The following is a 12,393-nucleotide window of genomic DNA, read 5'->3' as shown; positions in this document are numbered from 1 at the left end:
TTCAAATGTGGAACAATCATAGCATCGAATTGTTTCAAGAATTCCATTCCCAGCATAGCTTCATAGTCATCAATCCACACTATAGTGAAGTCGACTTTCCCGGTCCACTCACCTAATGTTGTGTCCACTTTTTCAGCTACACTAAGAACATAATCAGGAGGAGAATTGACTGTCTTCATTTGTGCCTTCACCGGTACAAATTTCAGCCCAATCTTTCTCACAGTATCTTCACTCATGAAGTTGTGAGTAGCCCCACTATCCACCATAGTGAGTATATCAGCACTCCCAATCTTCATCCCAACATACTCCAAACTGTTCCTCTCAGGATCTCTCAAAGAGATCACCTCTGTAGCAGTAGCAACACGAAGTATCTGCATCATCCCCACAGAAGCTTCTTCATTTTTTATATTAGATTGTGCAATAGCATCCACTTTTGGTCTAGAAGGACAATTCTTCACCGTATGTGGTTCAGCACATATCCAACACTTCAAGGCTTTCTTCGTCTTCCACTTATCATCTGATTTAGAAGCATCGTCCTTCTTCTTCTCTTTTGGTTTATCAGACTTCTTCTTCCTATCATCAGAAGTCTCATCATAATGCTCCACCAACCTATCCACAGTAGCAAAAGCTTCTTCAAGTGTTTTAATTTTCTGCCTCTTCACTTCATTGTGTGCCCAAGTCTTCAATCCAATAATGAAGTTGAACACCTTGTCCCTCTTCGCCATGTCAGGAAGCTCCAAAACTGCACTTGCAAGCTCTCGGTGATATGTCTGTAGGTTCCTTGTATCTTTATGAACTTAATCTTCATCCTTGCTTCCCACGTTTCATCCTAAGGACAGAAATGGGTATGCAAAGATTTCATCATATCATCCCATGAAGTAATGTCACCAGCACTGCCATTGGCAATCTGATCCATCCTCCTTTGCCACCACATCTTAGCATCCTTCGTCGAGAACTGAGCAGCTACCTTCACCTTTGTCTCATCATCGAATAGACCCAAGCGTTCCAAGTATTGCTCCATGTCCCATAGAAAGTTGCCAAGAGTCTTTGCACTCCTTGTACCATCATAAGATTCTGGTTCCTTGACTTTCACATGAGGCACTCCTCCACCTGAGTTATGCCTCACCGCCTTCTTCAACACCGTCATCTCATCTCTGGCTTCATCAAGAGATTTCTGCAAGTCCACGATCTCTACCAAGCCTCGGTCTCTTGCCTCTTCAATCTCCTTGACCCTTACTTCAAGTTGTGTACACATAAGATCAGTGTACTCGTGTTGAGTCCAGAGTTCATCGAGCTCTTCCCTCATCTTTGAATTTGCCTCTTGATCCTTCTCGACCAATTCCATCTTCTTAGTCCAGTAAGCCTCTAAGTCCTCCATCCTTTCCAACACTTTTTCAATGAATGCCATAGTAGCATCCTTCGCACTGTGACTAGACCCAACTTGAGATTCACCTGCCATTTCTAATAGTTTCTTTCTTCTTTGCGATCTAGTTTCAACCATCCAATAGCTTCACCAAGTTGCCTGCAACCATGAACCAGCTCTTGTTCCACTTGTATGTGAAACAGCTTCCTTCACCTGCAAGTACCTGCCTCACTGTCACCAACTGTCAAGTGCTTGCACACTTCCTTCACCCAGCTTCCTGCAAGACTCCTCCAAGTCTTCAGACTAGCTCCGATACCAACTGTCACGCCCCCAGGCCGACGGTAGTCTTTCAACCGTGCTTGGCGAGGTGCGGCACCACTGAACACTTTCTTTTCACCAATACTTATGTTTGTGGACTACGCTTAACCACTTATGCTACTTAGTTTGTGTTTCACAACCAAGTATTATTAATGTTTCCTTTATACCAATGAACACCAATGCACATTCATTATCAACAGCAATTATACATGAAGAACACAATTGCACAGTATAAAGGGAGGGGCAACTCCCTGAACAATGAGTCTGCCCGAATTATATACTATACAATCTTTCAATATTACAAAGCTTTATTTTTATTTTTATTGAAGAAGAGGGAGAGGTGGGAGCGGGAGGAATATCTCATGAGGGTGAGGTAACGAACGCTCAACCCCCGGGCCACCATCGTTTCTCTAGTACTTAATATTATTCGTTTTTCTGTTGTTCCTTCGACACATATTTAAATTTGATAGATCCAAATTTTTTCCAATCATATAGCGGAAGAATAGATTGGCTCATCACTTGACTGAAATGCATTGAGACTTCGATTTATCTATAACTAGAACCAATTTCTCCATAACTAAAACCGAAAATACTTCAAAATTATGTCAGATCATCTGTGAAATATAACACTGGGAAACACCAAGTTTCATACTTAGCCAAATTTACAACATCATCACACCTTCGTGTGATAGCCAAGATTTCCTTGCCCAAGTCAGGCGGGCGTGCCCTCACACGAGCTGCCTTCCAACTTCACAACCGAACCTTGTGCCGACGGGCGGGCGACCTCACCCAAGTCACCCTTCGTTCACTTCTGCATGGTGGGCGGGCGACCTCACCTGAGTCCCCTCTCCACTTCCGCGTTTAGCTTTGCATGACGGGCAGACGCTCACTCAAGCCACCCAAGAACTCGTGTCAGTCTTCACCCACGCTCTACCTGAACTTCGGTGCCTTCACCCACACCTTCGCCTCTTTCCAAGAACTCGTGCTACCATGTGGAGCTGCCCAAGGTTAGGCGCATGAGACCTATGCCTTCACCTCTTTGCTGTGGCTCTATCACCTACTCACAATTCATGCATATGAGACTTGTTCGTTGCTTGAGTGATTTCCAAATGAGCTCCATCGCATATAGTTTATACTGTGCATTGGGCGAGGTCTTGGCTACCCAGCCAACCTACCCACGCCCTCCTAACATGTCAGCCTTCGTTCTAACGCATCGCAAGTATAGGTCGGCCCGTGGGTGTAATCTATCCATGCTCCCACGCTTATAAAACCAAGTCGCTCTCCTTCTTTTGTGTGCACTTTCACATGTCTCCATCGCACATTAAGTTTAAGCTCCACTTCCCTTGGTTTCCAAGTCGCATGTTTGCCAAACAAACCGTCGTACCAACCGGGAGTTCGTGTCAAGGACTGCAGGTCCTTACACAGTATGTGCCTCTAATTGCGCCTAGTGGTGCTCTACAACATTAATGTAAATGTAGACATGTAAGGTTTAACATTTAACATTTAACATTTTGAATGATCTCACGTAAAAATGTAAATGTAAATGTAAATTTAAACATGTAATGCTTAACATTTAACATTTAATATTTTTAATCTAATATCGGCCTATTTAAAAATCAATCTAATTATTATTATGTATAAACACAATATAATTTAAAATATAAAGAGAATCAATCTAATTATTATTAAGTATTTAAACACAATATAAATTTAAAATATAAAGAGCATTAGGAATGCTAAAAAAAGGTTTTACTCCATAACCACTTTATTTTTACCAAAACTCAAAAAACAGGTTTTATTTAGGTGAAGCCTACTCGACAAATACCATGAGACAGATAATTAGTAATACCATGGTACAAATACCATGGGCCAAATACCATATTTATAAAAGAGGTATGGTAAATAAATAAATATTAAAGAGGTATAAAGAGCTATGGTAAATAAATAAAATATCTCAAATAGGATTAGAAAACAACATCTAATTATATACCAAGCCTATGGGCCATATACCATGGGCCAAATTATTATTAATACAATACAAAAAAACATTATTAACCCTAATATTAATATTCCTATTTTTAAATATAATATTCATATTAATATATTATAATATTAATATTATTAAATTTAATCACTTGAGATTAATACAATATTAGATTTGTTACAATATAATATATATTAATATATCATGATATATATTAACTCTAGATATATATGGGAGGGAAGAACAAAGACAAAGAGTGATAGAGGTCGAGGGATAGGGGGACTCAGAAGGGAGAGATGGAGATAAAGTGAAGGAGAGGGGAGAGGAGGAATGAAGAGAGAGAGAGGGATAGGAGTGAGAGAGGTAGAGAAGCGTAAGAGAGGGAGGGGGAAACACAAAGATGGGGGGGAGAGAGAGAGAAAGGGAGAGGCAGGGAGATAGTGAGAGGATTCGAGGGTATAGAGAGATATGGGGGAAGAGATAGGGAGGTATGAGAGAAATGGAGAGAGAGGAGTTGAGAGAGAGGAGGAGAGAGGGAGGGATAGAGAGATGGAGTTGGACAGGGAGAGAGGGAGGAAAGAATAAATATAAAGAGTGAGAAGTGGAGAGAGAGAGGGAGTGACAAGGGAGAGATGGAGAGAGAGAGTGTATGATTAAGGCTAAGATAAAGAGACTGAAGGAGAGAAAGAGGGAATGTGGAAGAGAAGGAGAGAGAAGGAGAGAGGGAGGGATATAGTAACATACTTAGAGAGAGAGAGAGAGATGGGGGAAGAGAGAGGATTGGAGGGAAACGAGAGAGAGGATTGGAGAGAGAGAGATATATATATGGGGGAAGAGACAGGGTGGTAGGAGAGAAAGCGGGAGAGAGGAAGAATGAGAGATGGGACTTAAGAGAGAGGAGGAGAGTGATGGGGGAAGAGAGAGGATTGGAGGGCAGAGAGAGAGAGAGAGATGGGGGAAGAGATAATGAGGTATGAGAGAAAGGGAGAGAGAGGAAGTATGTGAGAGAAGACTGGAATTGTTCAGTGTCATGAAACTCTATCACTTTCCATAGTCCCTGATCCATAAGTAGGCCCTCTTTAGAAATCCAGTTAGCAGTATTGTTCCTTCTGTTATCACTCAAGTTGTTCCCTTTGACTCCCAAGGGAATACGGCCGAGGTAACCACTAACCAGTCTTTGGGTCACAGGTTCTAGCCTACCTATGACCAGAGAGGGCTCTCTCTTTATGATTTAACTTTGTTTGTATAATATTTTAGGCTAGTTATGATGCTCAAGGTTTTGTTTTGAATTTTGCTGGATGATGATTTCAGTCAAGATAGATATATGTTTATCAGGGTGCTCTAGGCCATTGGGCATGGAGTCAGTGATGTTTAAATTTACCTGATATGTCTGTGTTGCTACAACAGTGATGCTGCAGAGCCAGATAAGTGTCTAAGAAACAATTCTTTAAATCTGTGATTAGGTGTGATGTAATCAGGGCATGAAAGGCAATTAAGGATCTTTCAGTAATCTGATATGGAGAACAGTGGGAATATTATTTAGGAGCACTGAAGAATTCCTATATAACATTCATATTTATAGAATTGATGTAAACATGAGCAATTAAGAATTCATGTTCATGATTAATTCTGAAGAAAACATTTCAACAACAGAGATTGAACACAGGGTGTAATCAAACATTTCCTGTACTAGTCTTTTTCTCTATTGTTAGATTGGTGAAGCATGCGTATGTTTCAGACAAACATAAGAAGATAAAATATAGATTGAGAATACTTATTGTTCCATTAGACAGCACAGGAATTCTGCAACAGCACGCAGAGCATCATTGAGACATCAAACATCCAAGAAACACTGAGCTTTTCCAGCCTCTTGCATTAGATTATCTAAAAATATACAATACATTTGCCTCAGAGTGAAAATCACCAACCCCTAATACGTTGCCAGGGGAGGTATATATACAAAATTTACATCAGAAAATATCTAGCTAGTGAGTTAATGACTCATTAATATTGTGCCAACTCCTGGAGTGTCGTAGCTAAGAAAATAAATGCTGTAGTAACTTCTAAGTGTATTAGCTGTCCAAAATGGTCAGAGAATGTTGACTTTGTGACCATTGGAGTCGGCTGAAGATGTGCTGCCCAAAATTTGCGCATTTCCTATATTTGGCTTGATGCCGCCGTCTTTATGCTGAGTCACCCTTTTTCGGCTGCCTTATATGTTGTCCAGATTCTGCTTTTACTTTTGGCTGAGTGGAAGCTGACTAGGATTGATCAATTGAGATTACTGAGGCAAAAGTTGCAGCATTTCCTGCCACCAATCCTCTTTGGGCAGCTGGTGTCTTCGAATTTTCACCAAGGTTTCATCTGCCTCTGTATATCTATAAAAATTTAGAGGAACCTCAAATAGGTGATTGATCTCATGTTCAATAAAAAACAGATTTTCAAGCTTATCATAGAGGCCCTGTTTCCTCGGAAGTGCTGGCGGATGCAGTGATTTGATTTTCAATAAAAGTTGTCATTCTGGTAGCATATTGCTCTCGGGGGAGCAGTCTTCCTGTGCTAGTTAATAGGCTGGGCAATCCCTTTTGTTGCAGTGCTCCCATTTTGAGCTTGTATTCATCCACCTCAGCCTGTATTTCATGGCATTTCCTCTCTACAGTTTGTACAAAATTCCTGAGAGTTAGCACCTTTTTAGCTGTAAGGACAGCATCCGTTCTGTTTACAATGTTGAGGGCTGCTAGCTCCTCCTTGGTTTGACTCTTGAGAAAATTTATCATTCTATTGGCCTGCTCAGGCCTGTTCCCCAGTACTGTCCTGGCTTTTTGGATCTCAATTTGTGCTTGGCCAATCAATTCCATTTGTTCATGCACAGTCTTGATTGACTTCCACTGTCTAGTGAGGGAGAGGTCAATCTGGGCCCACAAAATCCTCTTTATTTCTGCCAGGGTGTTTTCAAGTTTAAGCTTCTTTTCTAAGGCCTTTATTTTGTCTTTGAGGGCCTTAATTTCTCTAGACTGCTCTGCTACAGTCATCTTTGATTTGTCATATTTGGCCTCTACAACTGCCAATTTTTCCTTGGCCTCCTTGATCTCGGTCGCCTGGAGCTCCAGCTCTTTGATAGCCTTTGTCAAATCATCCATGTTCAAGCTGGAGTCAGGAGCTGTTGTTGTTGCTGCTGCTTCTATTGTTGTTGTAGTTGTTACAGGGGCCACTGCTGCCTCTGTAGTTGTGGCAGTAGTTGAGGTAGTTGGAGGAGGTTGGGATGTGGATTCCCCCTGTTTGTCCTGCAGTGCCCCTTCTAGTTCCTTCTCCAGATCAATAACCTTTTGATTGAGCTGCATTATTAGATCAAGCTGATCTTCAGACTCTTTTTCTTTTTGTAGTTCTGTTGTTTGGGGGTGCTCAGTAGGAAGCAGTTTCAGCCTTTTCTTCAATGCAATAAGATCATCGTCCTTCTTTTTCATGAGGGCCATCATGCCCTTTGGGTCCTTAGGATCATGTCCTAGGTCTATGATGATGTCCTCCAGTGTCTTAATCCTGTTATCCTTGGCCATGGAGGACATTCTCTGGAAATCCAACTGAATGTTGGTATTCTTCAATGATTCTTTCAATTCATGGGACATTGTGGCCCTGTCTACCAAGGTGGCATAGACCATTTCCCCCGTTTGTTTGTGCAGCTCTATCTGGTCCATGGGGTGAATGTCCTTTGCCATGACTTCCACCCTTTTTCTTACAAAATCTGCAGCTAATTGAGGCTGCGGCACCTTGGGTTTGAAGTGGTTGAGGATCATTTTCTCCTCTTGTATGTCATACACTGACATTAGCCTCTCTTGCTTAGCCGGTGTTGCTTTGAGGAATTGTTTGTATACTTCTATTCTCAGCAGATCATTCTGTGCCTTTATCTGTTTGAAGGAAGCCTTGGTACTTGAAGGCTTCTTGCTCTGCTGAGTGGAGGAGGATAGCTCCATGCCAAGCTGCAATCCTTGCTCTTGTTGGAAAGAGCTTGTGGCTGTTTGCTGACTGTCTCCCCCTTCTTTCCTTGGACTCTCAAGGACTTCTTCACTTATTTCTTCTATAACTGGGGAGTCAACCTTTTGCCTCTTAGCCTCAGGTTGCTCGGAGGATCCACTAGCAGGAGTGGACTCTTCTCTGTCCCTTTTCTTACCCCTCTCCTCATGTGCAGGGGTCTGCAATATAGGCGCTGCTAGTGGTTCTGTTTGTGGTGGAGAGGTTTGCTCTTGTTGCTGCCCAATTAAGGAGGCAGGCTTTTCCTTTACTATCTCTTCTTCAGCACCCATTATTCCTTTGCCCTTATCTGTGCCTGATGCTGTTGTAGATGGCGCCTGGGTGGCTGGTGCAGTTGTTGTAGTTGAAGTTCCTTCTCTAACTGGATGCGGTTGCTTGAAGATTACCTGCTGCACAGAATCTAAGTCAAGATTTTTTTCCAAATCCTTGACATTCTTTTGCATTATTTCTTCTTCAGTTAGTTTCTCAGTTAATGTGTCTTGCAACCATTCTTGCTGATTGGCATACTGCTCAATATGTGGAAATTTACAGTGCTCATAGCCTAGCAGCCTGTACTTGACCCTTCTGGCACAGATGAATCCTTCGGGGTTGTAAGGGACCCACCGGAAGCTTTTTGATAGCTTGTATTTGTCTTTGAGGATTTGCTCAGCCTCTTGCCATCCCTCTTTTTTGTTCATGATGAAGGGGCCCAGGTGGTGCTTGAACTTGAGGTGGGCTTTCTTCTTGGCACTATGAAAGTGGGTGAGGTCAGAGTGAATGAGCTGCCTATAGTACTCCAAGGCAAATAGTCTCATTGGTACATATTTTGGGAGCCTATATGGACAGAGCTCACAGCCATAAATTCTGATGACTGTATGATCTTGGTATAGGTACCAATCACCTATTTTATAATTTTTGGACAGCTGCAAAGTTTTCTGGATTTCAAATGACACTCTGGGAGGAGGGGACCTCATTAATAAGCAAGAGACTGGGTAGACAAATTGATCAATAAACTCACAGTATGAATATGGTGAATCTTAGACTTGGTGATAAACTGATGTCCAGAAGATGACAGACCTTCTTTCTCCCCTAGAATCCAGCTTTTTGATAGGGCGTTGAAAGGCCTCGGATTGATAATACATGAACAAGTGGTAGATGTAAGATGAATATTTGAATATGCCCTCCCTGTCCACTTTGAAAAGCTGGTCATGTATCTTGTTGGCTATGAATTTAGCAAAGTTATACTTGTAGGCAGGAGGTTGACCCGCGCTCTAAGCAACTAATAACACCAGCACTGTCTCATCAACATACTCACTGGTTTTATAGCCCAACACATAAGAAATCATGTCAACCAGAAGTTGGCCAACATCAGTAAAATGGACATGCAAGAAAGGAGGTGGCCCTGTGGGCTGGCGGTCAGCTCTCATAAATGTCTGGGTGATCTTCTGAATGTCAGCAGTGGAAAGCTTGGCACCTGTATCCAGCAGATAGTTCATAGAGAAGGGATACAGCAGCTGAGTTTGTTTGAAGTTGAGCATCTGGTTGATGGACTCAGCATTGATGTGGAAGAGTATGCTCCCAGATGGAGACTTGACAGCTCTGTGATTTGGATCATAATTCTCGGCACATAAGCGGATAATTTATGGAAAAATGTTAACAGATGGGAGAAAGTAATGAGGCAGATTGGATTCCCATATCCCATATGTGTCATTGTTGCTCAAATAGCTATCCCTCAATTCCCGAAAGGTCTGCAAATGGTTCGTGTCACCCACAAGGTCTTGGATGAGGTAATCTCTGTCAGCAAGAGGCAGGGCCTCAAGCTCTTTGTTAGGTGGATTCATGGGGGCAACACTGAGAGCTGTGGGTGCAGGAGCATCCATTGTATAACTTTTGGGTGCTGTCTTTAAAATGCAGTTTCTGAATGCAATAATGTGAGTGCAATAGCTTGCAAATCTTTCTAGAAGTCAAGTGGCAGCTTGAATGCAGGTGATGCCAGATATGTTCTTCAAGGAGGAGTAGGTGGATTAAGTAGGCTTGCCTCTGTTCTACTCTGGTGAATTCACAGGGATTGTGAATAATGAGGATGAATTGCAGAGGGAGGGCAGGACTTATAAGTTGGCAAAATGCAGTTCTTCCAGTATGTACTCGGCAAAAGGGAACAATGCCGGGCAGTTTGGGGACCAATTGCAAATTAACGCCGCGAATGATTGTTTCAACAGCGAATTTTGGAGCAGGGGGCAATGTAGGTTGTTTTGGTCCAGCATGAACTGAATGACAGTCTTTACTTTAGGATTTACCAGGTATTAGTGGAGAATTTTGCAGAAAAATGGCATGAACATGGGCAAAATAGGTGAATTGCAGAAAATACCTGGATAAATGATGCCGAGAGCCGCCGGGTTGAACAGTGGATGAAAATGCAGCTGAATTGGTAAATGATGGCGTCCCAAACTTTGAATTTGCAGCGTAGAGGCAATTTTTGGAGTGAACGAAAACAACGGCTCTGTCTTCTTCGAATGAAAATGACATAAAACGGCTCAAATGCGCGTTTTTAACGACAAATTTGGCATATTTGGGCTTTTGGCGCTTTTGCGTGATGACGTCAGCATGACATCATCGGCGGGCCCGGGTACGGATGATGACGTGGGTGCTGAGCTGGAGGCCAGCACGGCAGGACACGGTGGCGGGATGTGGGGGCCACGAGATAATGTGGAGGGCGATGAGGCGCGGTAGCGGGGGCCAAGGGTATGACGTAATGGTGATGCGGGGGTGACGTGACAGGGGAGGCGGGTTGAGGGAGGGTGGTATGTGGTTTCCCCGCACCGCCATTGGAGGAAAGTGGTAATGGGGAGGGGGGCTCCGAACAACCCCGGAGGCTGCCACGCGTCCAGCGTACGGGAGCAAAACCACCCGCTCCCCGGACGCTAAACCGCGGCAGGTTCAAATCTGAAATCGACCGCCCAGCGTTGGATTGAGGGCAGCGGGAGATCGACGGCTGGCGGGCGCCCCGACCCAGCGTGCAAGTTTGGGTGGGGACCGCCAGCTAATAAAATATTCATTTAAATAATGCGGGTTTAGAACTTTGGGTTAGGGGGTTTTAAATGGGTTTTAACATACGTGGGTTAATCTATCGGGGTTGAACAACCTTTGAATATTAGGTTTGAGCAGGGGGAATGGGTTTTCATAGGTATTTTTCGGGAAAGAGGGTAGGAGAGGGTTTAGAGTAGGTTATTAATCTAACCAGAGGTTAGAGTAATCCCAAAGCAAGGGTTGACTATAGTCCCTGGTGGACTAATGTCTCCCATAGAAGGGCTATTTAGCTATAATGCTAAAGGGGGGGATATTTATACATTTTTGGGTTGTTTTCATATAATGCTATAATAGTAGGGGGAGGGGTAGCACTTAGGGATTTATATAGTAAAATTAGAAATTAATATGAATTGGGGATGTGTGAGAGGGGTAAAGAGCTAAGTTTAATGAGTAAACTTAGTTTCAGAAGCAGATAGGAGTGAAGAAAGATTTTACACAAGAAATGTGGCTTCTTTTCAAAGACAGAAGTCACTTCTGACATGAAATTTTTTACAAATGAAAAATGTAAGGAGGACTGATCAGGCAGATCCTGCAGTGCTCAAGGGAATGTTAGTAAGAAACCTTTGAAGGGGATGAGGGAAGTTAGTGATGGTTTGGTAGTTTTGCCAAATAGGCCATTTCTCTTGCCTTTGTCCTGCTGGTGACATCATATGTGATTTTTCTCATGTCATATGCTTAGATCTTGTATCCTGCAACCTTCAACTGCCTACCCTGCCTAGTATGCCTAACATTTTTTCTTCCTTTGGATGGGTGCACTTAGCCTTGCAAACCCTGACAATTCTCTTTTCTTTTTGTTGCCCTCCTATCTAAGTCTTCCCTTATAACTTCCAAGGGCCCAGATTAAGCAGTTGGGCTCCTTCCTTTCTCTATCCACCTAGTCATCTGTCAAGCTTAAACTGTTTGAGCAGGTACTTCCTATCTAGTCTACAACATGCAATTTAAAACATGGTGAGGCCCAGCTTGAGCTATTGGACCACCCATCAAAGTAGCAGTGGCATTTTGGATTAGCCACTTTCATGGTCTTTATTTGGGGTTCATTTCATTTATTTTTTATTTGACCAATTTATTTTCTTGCCTTTTGATTTTTCTTTTAAGGCATACCCTCTTTACATTTTTTAACTGTCTGTTTCTTTCACAACAATGGAACCTTAGTACCACAGAAGATGAACATTTTTTGGCACTTCCGCTGTCAATCATGAGAAATGAAAACCTATTGGTATAGGAGGCTAACAGTGGCTCCACTTGGGGATGGCTTTTCTAGATGAAAAGCCAAGAACAGCAGGTTAGAATGCCTAATTTCTTCATTCTTGCTGCAGTCTAAATTTTTCTGTTGTTGGAGACTATTGACCAGGATCTTAGATACTTGTAGGCAGTACCCATTAAGCTGATTTGTTGTAAAGCTGCAGATCTGTTTTTTACCTGTTTCTGAAATTTTTTCTCATTACTTTGATAGTTCCCTTCTGTTTTGTTTGGCTTTCCAATGCTAGGATCAAAACATTTTCCAAAAAAGAAAATAGTGCAGCATCCTGGTCTTCTCAAAATCTGCTCCACTTGGTGCTTTATTTATCTGCTGTAACTGAAAATACTGGAAAATACAAATATTTATGTACAATATATGCCTGTTCAGTGTTTGATC

The sequence above is a fragment of the Pinus tabuliformis genome, chromosome 6 (genome assembly GCF_031772625.1).
Source record: "Pinus tabuliformis cultivar Carrire ecotype Pingquan chromosome 6, CPIR1, whole genome shotgun sequence".
NCBI lineage: Eukaryota > Viridiplantae > Streptophyta > Pinopsida > Pinales > Pinaceae > Pinus > Pinus tabuliformis.
Note: the sequence above shows the minus strand (reverse complement) of the source record.